This window comes from Canis aureus, chromosome 21, assembly GCF_053574225.1.
Source record: "Canis aureus isolate CA01 chromosome 21, VMU_Caureus_v.1.0, whole genome shotgun sequence".
In the NCBI taxonomy this organism is placed as follows: Eukaryota; Metazoa; Chordata; class Mammalia; order Carnivora; family Canidae; genus Canis; species Canis aureus.
This window is the reverse complement of record NC_135631.1, coordinates 12,102,200-12,114,845: the sequence shown is the minus strand read 5'-3', so window position 1 is coordinate 12,114,845 and position 12,646 is coordinate 12,102,200. Positions and strand designations below refer to the sequence as shown.

The 12,646-nt window shown below is 45.5% G+C and overlaps 1 long non-coding RNA gene across 1 annotated transcript in view; it reads left to right on the top strand.

The window, feature by feature from the left end:
• The window catches only part of LOC144292547 (uncharacterized), a 56,058-nt gene extending 43,977 nt beyond the window's left edge, over positions 1-12,081 (top strand). Inside the window, exons 5-6 of the long non-coding RNA XR_013359926.1 lie at positions 7,265-7,478; positions 8,526-12,081. This is a non-coding gene — a long non-coding RNA (uncharacterized LOC144292547). The remainder of the gene's footprint in view (positions 1-7,264; positions 7,479-8,525) is intronic.
• The last annotated feature ends 565 nt before the right edge of the window (positions 12,082-12,646 follow it).

The following is a 12,646-nucleotide window of genomic DNA, read 5'->3' as shown; positions in this document are numbered from 1 at the left end:
AGGGGATCTTATGAACAATATTTGGCAACTTAGATGAAATGTACAAATTCCTTGAAAGACATAAATTACTAAAGCTCACTGGAGAATAAATAGCCAAATAGCCCAAATAGCCCTTCAGCCATTCAAAAACTGAGTTTACAGTTAATGACTTTCTTACAAAGAAATCTCTAGACCTAAAATTAATTCACTGATCAATCTTACCAAACATTTAAGGAAGAAATAATACCAATTCTGTAGAAACTCTTCCAGAAAATTAAATAAAAGAGAAGACCTCCCATTCTTTTTTTTTTTTTCCATTCTTTTTTTTTAGATTTATTTATTTATTTTACATAGAGAGAGAGAATGAGTGAGTGAACAAACGGGGGGAGGGACAGGAGAGAGAGAGAGAGAGAGAGAATCTCCAGCAGACTCTCTGCTGAGTGTGGAGCCCCACGTGGGATCCGGAGATCATGACCTGAGCTGAAATCAAGAGTTGGATGCTTAACTGACTGAACCACCCAGGGGCCCCAGACTTCCCATTCTTTTTATGAAGCCACTATTACCCTGGTACCAAAACCAGTTGAGGACATTACAAAAAATGAGAACCGCCATCTGGTATATCTCATTAAATTAGATGCAAAAATAACTCTATCATATTGAATCCAGCAATACATGAAAAAGATGATACGTCACGAAAAGTGGGATTTATCCTAGGAAACAACCTAAGTGTCCTTCAACAGGTGAATGATTGAACAAACTATGGTACCACCACCCCTCCACTCCCCCTGCACATCATGGGATACTACTTACTTAGCAATAAAAAGGAACAAAGTATTGGTATATGCAACAATCTGAGATGAATCTCCAGAAAATTATGCTACATGGGGCAGAAGAAGTAACAAACAACACATATTCTATGATTCTGTTTATATAACATTCTTGAAATAAGAAAATTTTGGAATTGGGAAACACGGGTTAATTCCCCAACACTTGGGGGTAGGGTGGGGATGGGAGCTGTAAAAGAGTAACACAAGGGATCCTTGTGGGGACAGAAATATCCTGCATCTTGACTTGTCGATGCTGCCACCCAGGCTGCGAACCTGCACCATAGTTGTACAAGAGGTTACCACTGGGAGAACCTGAGCAGAGGGTACATGGGACCTCTGTGTTATTTCTTATAACTGCATGTGAATTTACAATTATCACAACATTAAAAGTTCAATTTATTTAAAAAGCGGAAAAAAATCACCATACCTAGTGTTGGCGAGGATATAGGACAACTGGAATACTCAGTCACTGCTGGTAAGAATGAAAATTGGTATAGCCACTTAGGAATAGTGTGTGTTTTAAAATAAATGAATAGTTTTCACTTTTGCACTCGAGAGAAATGAAAACATACTTTGATGCATGCAAATGTTAATAGCAGCTTTATTTATATTAGCCCCAAATATCAAGTAATAGGTATATGGCTAAATAAATTGTGGTATATCCATAAAATGGATTACTGCTCAGCAATGGAAAGGAATGAACCACTGAAGAAACAATGACATAGGTGACTCTCAAAAGCACTAAGCTAAGTGAAAGTTGTTGGTCACAAGAGGGTATGCACTGTATGCTTTTATTTATACGATATTGAGAAAAAGGCAAAACTGTAGGGATAGATCAGTGGTTGCATGGGTTGGAGTGAGGGAAGAGATTGTAAAGGAGCCTGGAGGGAACATTTGGAGATAATGAAAATGATCTTGACTGAGGTGATACTCATGACTGTATTTGTTAAACTCATCCAATTAGATGCTTAAAATTGTTTAACATATAATTTGCTCACTATATCTCAACTATGTTTTAAAAATCCTCTTGTGGTGTATCTGGAAGAGATCTTGGAGATCAGTGAGTCTAACCACACTCGTTTTAGAGGAAGTGAAAGTGACCAGGGATGTGGATGGGGCGGGGCATGTCAGGAAAGTCCCAGGCCTGGCACGAAGGGAGGGAGACAAAGGCACCTGTTTGGCTGGAGCACAGGGTAGTGGGACATGAGGGAGGGGAACTGGAAGCCAAGGCTGGTCATGTGGGAGGGGAGACAGGGTCCAGAGCACTGGAGGGCTGTTAGTTCTCTGGCAACTTTGCTCAAATTAGAAAAAAAGGGCACCTTCTCTGGGTTGACCAATTAGGAAAAGAGACAACCTGTGAGTGGAGTAATCAGTGAAAGAGCCAGAATGCACAGCTGGGGAGCAGATTTCACCCCCACTCGTAACCTCTCAGCCCTGTGTCCCCATGCAGTGCACAGCTGAGTGGCAGGCCTGCCTGAACACCCAGAGGTATTATGTGGGCAGGTGTCTTTCGGTGGTGACAGTAATTTTCTTAGTGATGTGCAATCATCCCATTTACATATACCCAACTGCTGTCCCACCCATGGGGGGCGGATTGTAGCTGAACCCCTGTTCTTGCCCTGTAGCTGTTGGTATTTCGAGTGTTCCTCCCCCGTGCACATGGGTAGATTAGAGTATTTTGGGCAAACCCACAGCAGTGTGTGAACTCTTCAAGGCCCTCTCCTGCCTGCGTCCCTTACAGAGTCCTCCAGTGTAGTGCGAGTCCCTCTGGGAACATAACAACATTCCTGGTCCTATATTCCACCCCGAGCCTCTTCCCCTGAGTACCCTAGAGCACTCCTCCTACTATCTACTGTGTAGCTGTCTCCACCCCTTCCCCATGACATGCATAGGCTATAGTTTTCCCTACAAACTCCCTTCATGGCAGACATTGTCTTGTGAAAAGCCAGTGTGTAAAATCAATTTGCTTCCCATTTCAATCAGAAGCTATTTATTCTTTTTGAAAAAGCAACCAGTGCCTTGGTTTGCTCATCACTGCCAACAAATGCCTGGGGAGTCTCTTTCTCTCCCTTCAACTCAAATCTGCCCACAGATGTCAGCCTCTATTCTGGGAGTCTAATCTCGGGGCCTAGGGAGGCCACAGAAGCCCCCACTCTCACCCTAGTCTCTGTTCCAGGGTCCCAGGGCTTGAGAGGGATGCAGACCCAGTCTCCAAAGTTCCCACTGGACTTAAGCTGCAATAGGGAGAGAAGATACAGGATCACAAGCCTCTGGGAAGATGCTCATCAGAACCCTGTAAACCAATTTTCCAGAATTTCCCCAGGTGGGCTTTCTAATGACTCATAACGGGCAGGAAGGCCTTATCACAGCCCTAGGTACCAAAAAACACCTTGCCTATTTTCTGCAGTTTCTTGGGGAGAGGGGGGCCTTCTCAATGAGAGTTGAGTGGGACCTTGTGGTTTGAAGATCAGACCAAGGGTGAATGGTCTCCAGGAGCTGCCATTATGTCTGCCTTTTAAGGGGAGCCTGTGGGAATTCATTTATTAATTCAACAAAGACTTACTGAGTACCTAGTAGGTGTCAAAGACTTACTGAGCACACACCATGGTAGATTTTACATGTCAACTTGACTGGGCCAAAGAATGCACAGATAGCTGGTTATACGTTATTTCTAGGAGTGTCTCCACGTACCAAGCAGTATTCAAGATGCAAGTGTACACCAGTGAGCAGAACATACAAAAAGTCCCTGCATGCAAGGCACTTCCATTGTAGTGAGGGAGAGGCAGGGGGAACTGATAAATCAACATCTGTTAGTTGTCAGAAGCGCTATGGAAAAAAATAGGTCAGGATGGTGGGGGAGGGTCTACTGTTCCCAACAGCGTGCCCGGATATGGTCTCACCCAGGAGCTGACATTTGAGCAGGGCCTGAATTAACTGAAGAAATGGTCTAAGCCAGTGTCTAAGGGAACAGTGTTTCAGACAGAGGGAATAGTAATTACAAAGACTCTGGAATCACAGCATGCCTGGAATGTTTGCAGGGCAGCAAGACGGCCAGTGTGGCTGGAATGAAGTGAGCAAGGAAAGTGTAATCATAGTCACTTCTTGTTTAATCCATCATCAGCTTTATCATCCACAAAATGTCAAGATCCACTTGGGAAATTTTGGGAGTTGCTGCAGTCGAGCGTTACTGCAACAATAGCTGATTAATGCACTTGTCGTATTTCTAACAAAGTCCGAACTCTACGTGAACTACTAGAGCGGCTTGGCCTTGCTCTCCTCTGCCCACCTGCCATTCCGTCTCCCTTCCACATGGTGTTTTGCCTATGCGGCATTCTCTTTTAGCTTCAGAGCACACTACTGAACACTACTCCCACCTCAAGCCTTTGTACATTCTGTTCTTTCTGCCTAGAAATCTCTTTTTCCCAGATTCTGCATGGTTGACACTTTCTGGTCTGCTCCAGTGTCTCTGCTCAGATGCCTCCACTTTCAAGTATGCAATCACTCTACTTTCTTCTTACTGCTTACTGCAACTTACTGAAACCTGCTTGCTGAAATTACATCTTGAAAGATTATGTTGGCATGCTTATTGACTCTTTTCCTCTTCTAGTATGGAAAAACCATGGAAGCAGTGACATTATATCCAACTTTCACTCCCAGTGCCTACAACAATGACCAACAAAAGTTAGTTCTTTGAAAAAGTTATTAAAATTGATAACCCCCTAGCAACACTGAATAAGAGATAAAGCACCTATCACTACTATCTGAAATGAAGAAAAGGATATCACTGCATATCTTACAAGACTAAAAAATAAGAGGCTATTATGATCGGTGCAATGCCAATGAATGCAAAAATTTTAAACAAATGGACAATTCTATGAAAAACACAACTTACCAGAAAAAAACAAAATCTGAACAGCACCATATCTATTAAAAGTTGAATCCATAATTTAAAATTTTTCCACCAGGAGAACTACAGGCTCCTATGGCTCCACTGGCATATCCTTCCAAACATTAAGGAAGAAACGAAAAGCTCTTTCAAGGAATAGAAGAAAGAACATTTTTTTCAGCTTGTTTTATGATGCCAGCATAATTTTGATACCCAAACCTGATAAAGATACTGCAAATAGAATTCAGTGGTACACAAAATGAGTAATATATCACAACCAAGTTAGTTTTATTTCAAGAATGCATCTATTAAGATGACCAAAGAGATTTCTCTCTTGTTCTATTAAAGCTATAAATTTTAAAGATTGAATGTTAAACCAACCTTGCATTCCTGGAATAAACCCAAACTCAGAGAAAAGTCCATTCTACACGGCTGCATAGGTTTTCTATTACCTCTTGGACTCCACCTCCGATTATCCTCCCCCCAGTTTGCTCTACTCCAGCCACATGGTCTCCTCCTGTTCCACAAACACCCAGACATGTCCTTGCCTCAGAGCCATCATACATGCTGTTCCTTTGTATGAATCTTCTTTCTTCTAGGCAACCACATGTCTAGCTCCCTCATTTCTTTTTGTCAAAAGCTACCATCACCATAAGGCTTTCTTGACTTCCCTATCTAAAATGCCTAACCCTTTCCCCCACCCCACGCCCGCTGATTTCTAGCCCCCTTTCCTACTTCATTGTTTATCTTTAGCATTTACTACCATCAAACACACTGCACATTTGACTTATTTACTTTGTGTGATGGTGGATTTTACTTGTCAACTTGACTGGGGCCATAGAATGCACAGAGAGCTAGTTAAACATTATTTCTGGGAGTGTCTAGGAGGGTGTTTCCAGAAGACATTGGTATTTGAATTGGTGGGCTGGGGCAGCCCAGGTGGCTCAGCGGTATAGCGCCTGCCTTCGGCCCAGGGGCGTGATCCTGGAGACCCGGGATCAAGTCCCACCTTGGGCTCCCTGCATGGGTCCTGCTTCTCCCTCTGCCTGTATCTCTGCCTCTCTCCCTCTGTGTGTGTGTCTCTCATGAATAAATAAATTTTTAAAAATCTAAAAAAAAAAAGATGAATTGGTGGGCTGGGTAAAGCATATGCTCCTTAGTGTGGGTGGGCATCATCCAAATCATTGAGGGTTTTGACAAAACAAAAGACAGGGGCAAGTTAAATTCACTCTGTTTTTGACTGATGGGATATGGATCTTATCCTGCCCTTGGAGCTCCTGGTTCTCAGGCCTACAGACCCAGACTGGCTTCAACACCATCAGCTCTCTGGCTCTCTGGCCTTTGAACTATACCACCAGCTTTCCTGGATGTCCAGTTTGCAGCCTGGAAATCATGGGAGTTCTCAGTCTCCATAAATGCATGAGCCAATATTATATATATTAATTAATATTAATATATATATAATATTAATAGATATTAGAGGTATGAGTGAATGTCCTCAATGTCCTTCATAGCAGGGTGTACATTCAGCAAAAACCTACAAAGGACCTACTATTCCCCAGGGGTGCTCGGAAGGTAGAGATGAGTCAGGTCCCATCTGTGCCCTCCACCATGTGGTATGTTGGCAGGGGGCAGCAGAAGGGGAGATTCAGATACAGAAACAACTCAACACAGTGAGTCAGATATAGTTGATTTTCATTATTTGAAGTACTTATTCTCTATAAAGTCATTGTGGCACCGAATTAGGGAGTACTGACCTATTGCTCCTAGGGAAAATACAGGGTTAGTTTCCTGTGGGCCTCCGGCCACAATACGTTTGTCAACCAATCAAGACATATTGTTATTTTATGCGTGTTTCTTCATATGTATTGTGGATTCACTAAAGCTGAACTCCTGGCCAACAGAACTAGTATCCACATCTTGATGAAACTTAGCTCACTAACACACATATTTTCTTGATGAGGTAAAACACAGGCTTCTTGCACGTGGGAACATGAGACAGTATGTTTGGAGCCATTTTAAGGGACAAAATCACCAACCAAATGCACAAAAGTGTAAAAAGAAAAACACAACAGAGCATAAAGTAGACCACCAAAGGAGATGTTCATAGCCCGAGAGCTGAAATAAGAAGGGAGAGTGTTCTCAGCTGAGAACCCAAGTGTGGAAGGATTCAAACTTATCACCACTCTGTGTGGGTCTGTGAATGACAGTATCAATTTCGGGGTCAAGTTCCAGTGAGTAGGCGAATTCACAGATATGGAATCTGCTAACAATGATGACCAACGGCATTTAATGGCATATCTGCAACTTACTGGCACTATCACAGACCAGGATGGGAGTTGAAAGAGAAGCGGTTGACAAGGTGGAGCAGGGTACTGCTGGAGACCTCAAGTCCGAAGGAGAGGAGCACATTCCCAGAGCTCCTCCTCGAGGCAGTTTCCTCCACACCCTCCCTGCCACCCCCTTTGGACAAACAATTTGCCATCTGCTAACCATGGCTGGTTTGAATGACTTGAGTTGTCAGGTCTGATTTTATTCTCTGAAAGTCAATTTTTATTCTTAATTCTTCCAGTCTCTCCACAGGGCTGACAGCTCCCTGCAGCGTGTGTGCCACCGTCAGGGGAGATCTCGAGAAAAAAAGAAGACCCTCTTCAGGAAGGAAGCTGCTTATGTGGATTTCCTGACAGCTTGGATGGATTGTCTTTTCTTCTGCTCTCTGCACTGAGAGTATTTAGGTGGGAACAACCCAAAGATTTTAAGTCAGCAAGTCCATTCCCAGGCTGAGAGTGAGTACCTGAAATCCTCATTCCCCATCAACAATACTGCAGGGGTTTCCGGAGCAACTGTGGGGGGTTGCTAAGCGTGGGGGAAGGGTTCAGGTTGGGGAATCACAACCAGAGCCCTCCACAGCACAAACCCTTTCCCCAGCAACTCCCATAGCAGGAAGCAGGTGCGAGGGAGGCAAGAAAGGTGAGAAGGGTGGATGTCCCAGACACAATGGCCCCATCTGTTCTCCCTTTTTCAGGAGTGGGATTGGATGCTCTGGCTATGTGGTCTGTGGGATGGCCAGGTGTTTATAATGTTCAGAGAAGATGGGTGGATTATTTTTACCTTTTTCTCATTATTCCCAAGGTCAAGTACCATTAAAGCATTCAAACCTCCTGTCCCATCAATCAGCAAACATTTACTGAACATCTAATATGTGCCTCGTCCTGTGCTAGGTATCGGGGACATGGAAGTGAACAGGTCAGATGTGGCTCCTGCTCCCGTTAAGCTGACAGTCTAGAAGTAGAGATGAAACAAACTCTGACACATGTTGCTTTAACTGCAAACAAGAGTTTGCAAGGAGAAATTTAGGGAACGGGAGAGGATATTTTAAGAGAAACTAATTGAGTTTGGGGGTTCTGAGAAGGCTTTCTTTCTTTTTTTTTTTTTTTTTTCTGAGAAGGCTTTCTGGTGGAGATGGTATTTACATTGAGTTTGGAAGTGGAAGCAGGAACTGGCCAGATAGAATGTGAAGCTTCCTTGATTGAGAGAGAGTAGCATATGCACAGGCCCTATGGTAAGAAGGTAAACTTGTAGAGATCTTAAAGATCACCTCGGCCTCTACCTTTCTCTATTTTATAGAAGAAATATAAGGGGAGTGACTTGCTCAAGGTCCGACAATGAAACTGGAAGTGGAACTAGGACTGGATCCTGAGAGCCTATTCTCAGTATAGCTCTTTTTCCCTGGTTCCCATCAGGCCTGTTGGCCTCAAGCTTCTCCCAATTTCTCTCTAGGGGATAGGCCTACAGGCAACATCCTCACTTTTTTTTTTTTTTTTTCTTCACAGATGCAAATATCGCCCAGGGATGAGGATGCATGGAGTCACCAGCTGTGTGTCCTGGGGTAAATCCCTTATCAGAGCCTCAATGTTCTCATCTCTAAAATGAAAATCATGATCCCTCTCTGACAGAGTGGCTGTGAGGATGAAATGAGATGTGAACTTCCTGTACTCTCCTGCCACCACTGGATCTCTAGCTAGCAATGTCTCTCCCTCTGCGATGATTAATTTTATGTCAGTTTGACTGGGTCATGAAATACCCAGACATTTGACCAAACATTCTGAGTCTGTGAGGATGTTTCTTGATGAGACTAACATTTGAATGGGTAGCCTGAGTAAAGCAGATTACCCTCCCTGATGAGAGTGGGCCTCATCTAATCAGCTGAAGGCCTGAAGAGAGCAGAAAGGTTGAAGAAGAGAGAACTCCTCCTGCCTGGCTGCCTTGAGCCGGGGCTTTGGTCTTTTCCTGCCCTCAGACTTGAAATGGAACATTGTCTTTTCTTGAGGCTCACACCTGCTGGCTTTCAGAGTAGACCCTACATCACGGGCTCTCCTGGGTCTGCAGCTTGCTACCTGCAGACTTAGGACATCTCAGCCTCCATAATCTCATGAGTCAATTCCTTAGAGTGAGCCTCTTTCTATATAGTCAGCCCTCCTACCCAGTTGAAAATCCACATTGAATTTTTGATTCTCCCCAAACTTAGCTACTAGCAGCCCACTCTTGACCAGAGGCCTTATTGATTACATAAACAGATGATCAACTCATATTTTGTATGTTATTTCTATTATATACTGTATCCTTACAACAAAATCAACCTGAGAAAAGAAAGAAAGTCATGAGAAAAAGAAACATACAGTACCGTACCGTAAAAAATCTGCATGTAAGGGGACCTGTACAGTTCAAACCCATATTATTCAAGGGTCAACTGCATATGTATATATATCCATGCTATTAGTTCTCTTTCTCTGGAGAATCCTGACTAGTACATCCTCTCTCTGCCCCCTCAGGTTCAGTGACTCAGAAGCTCCTGGGCCTTCAGGTCTGATTTCTGCAAAGAGTTTGTCCCCAGCTGTCCTTCCAAGAGTCCCTGGCCTGACCTGATCCCTTTCCTGCCTCCACCTCGGCCCTGGCAAATATCCTTGCACCTCACCTGCAAGGGACAAATAAGATATGGTGAAGCAGAACCAGTCCCAGGATCCTGGGCTCAAGCTCTGACTCTGTCACTTAATTCTCTAATTGAGAATGAGGACCCAGCCTTGCCGTCTTCATCTGCTAACAGGGCCGACAGTGCCTCACTGCCTGCCGCACAGGACTATTCATGAGGATGAAAACGGAATTGTGAATTTTCTCCCTCCCCACCCCTTTCTAAGCTATAAGGTGTCTGTCTACAGGGTCTGTATCTTTTTATTCCTGTCCTAAGCCCCGGGCTTAGGACCTCACTCCTGTAATGTTCCCCATGAATGTTTGATGACCGACTGAAGTAGCATATGAAGAGTCTCTGTGTAATTACAGGTGACACCTGTCAGAGGCTCCAAGACCCAGAGATGTCCAAAGACATTCTATTAAATGAGATGGAAATTAAATGACAAACCAGGCCGGTGTGCTGGAGGCAGAGAAGGACAGCACTCCGGAATCCAGGGGCGTCAGCAGGCTCTATTCCAAGTCTGTTTTTGAGCAAATGGTGGAGCCCAGTGAACCTTGGACATGAAGCTCTTTCCAAATGAGTCTTTAATAAAATTTAGCCTAATACAAATTGAGCCTAATTAAATTGTACCCGTTGAAAATGCACTGCTGTACATCCGAATGATGAAATCGAGATCAAATCGCAATAGAGAATAGAAGCTAAGGCAATTTTCCACTTGTACTAAGCAAGCTGGGATCTTCAAATTGAAGTTGCATTGAGCGCTTACCCAGGATTGTTAAAGGGCCAGTCCTCCAGGTTTATGGGTTCTCAAGGTCAGCACTACTGCTCCCTCTTCCTCCCTCCGGCTGCCTGCCCCTCATCCTACAGAGGAGGGTCGGAAGGGCTGACGGATTTCTCTCTGTCCCTGAGAACATGGAGCCCGCTGTGTCCTGGGGGCCTCTGCTTCTGCCTGCAAGGACTGTCCAGTAGGTCTTTATGTGACTGACTCTTTCTCACCATCCCCGTAGGGGCTATGGACAAGCCCCCTCTCGCCCCCCCGACAGCTCCCCATGCCCACCTGTAGCACCCTCTCACCTGCTTTGTTTTGTGGCTTCCAAACACATCACTCTCTGGGAAGCATCCCTTGTCTTGGGTCCCTATCTTTCCACTCCTTCCTCCAACCCCATCCCAGGATCTGGCTGTAAACTTCAAGAGCTCATGACTCTGTCCGTCTGTCCTGTTCCCTGCTCTCTCACCAACCCCTTAACACTGAACAGATGCCAAATGAGTATTCATCAAATAAACGGGCATCAGGGCTGGAGGGTCCTGAGGTCAAGTAGCCAACCCCATCTGGAAGCCCAGAAAGGGGAAGGGGCTTTCCAAGACCACTCAGCGGCTCTTGGTCCAAACACCCTTCTCATGGCTTGCCCAGTCTACCAGAATAGAATAGGAGACCACCTGGGTTCAAGTCCCACCTTTGACTTCACTAGATGTATTTGACCCTGGGCCAGTTGCAGAACCCTGGTTTGCTCCTGTAGAAAATGGGAATGAGAGTAGTAGGCAGCTCCATGGAGTGGTACGACCAACCCTGCAAAGTTGACTGTACATGTCAGTGGAAGAAGCCAAGGCTCAGAGGGTTCAGTGACTCGCTCAATGTGACACAGTCAGCAGCGGCCAGAACAGCGCTTCTGGACTCAGGTCTCTGCCCTTCACTCTGCCCCAGGACCGCCAATCCCTGGCCCCCAGAGTCCTCCCCCTACCTCCTCCCCCTTCCCAGCCCTGATTGATAGGAATGTGACCGCTCACTTCTGCTCACCAGCCTCTCTCCTGACAAGACTGCCTCCCGTCAGGTCTGAAAGGCAAGTTTACAAGATAGATTTAAAAGCCTCCCGGACAGGGGAGCTGGTTTATATGCCTCCGGGGCTGGTTCAGCGCTCTGCTTCTAATGAAAACAGACTCCTGGTTCCCGAGTGAGCTCTGAAGAGGCTCGCAGCTGATAACAGGCAGGGATGGTTTCCTGCAAGGAGGCCGGTGCCAGGCTGTCCTCAGTCCCGGGACCCAGGGCTCCTGCCCACAGCACCCCTTCTGTCAGTTCCCTGCTCTTTATTTGCTCTGTCTCCCCTTTCCAGAAACACTGCAACAAGGGGTCTCAAACGGGCAGGGGGTGGGGTCGGGGAGAAGTGGGTTCTGGCCGATAGGTGAAAGGGGGTGACCCAAATCGTGATTTTTTTTTTTTTTTTTTTTAATGAACTGAGCCAACATTTAAAAGTCAGATGATTTCAGGACACCTGGGTGGCTCAGCAATGGAGCATCTGCCTTCGGCTCAGGTCATGATCCCGGGGTGCTGGGATCGAGTCCTGCATCTGGCTCCCTGCATGGAGCCTGCTTTCTCCCTCTGCCTGTGTCTCTGCCTCTGTGTTTTCTCTCCCTCTGTGTGTCTCTCATGAATAAATAAAACCTTTAAAAAAAATAAATAAAAGTCAGAAGATTTCTTATTTTTTAAATTGGGTTTTTACCTTCTTTTCAAAAGTATCTGAAGACTCACCAGCAACCCTATCACGCATGTGCACTGCCCCCATGGCAACTGGGGCTGGAGCAGAGCAGCAGCCCCCTTTCTGAACAAGTTTTTTCCTCTTTCCCACCATTCCCACCTCTTCGAAGCTCCTCTGCTCCTTCTCTTATTTGCATCTGCTGCTTGTTCCCTGTAGGCACCTCAGTTTGAGGACCCCCTCTGCGCCCCCCCCCCCATTATGCTATACAGTCTTGTAGGGACTTCAGCCAGTACACTCATTTAACAGATGAGGACACTGAGGACCAGAGAGGGAAAGTGACTTGGCCAAGGTCACCCAGAGAAACTGATCCCAGGCCAAAACTAGGGCCCAGGGTTTCCTCTCCAAGGAAGAATCAGATGCCCTGAGCAAGGCCTACGCAATGGGTTTCTGGAGCTTCCCCTTTTGGTGTCTGGAGGCAGCTGCAGCCTCCCCCACATGGCTCCCACCCCACAGT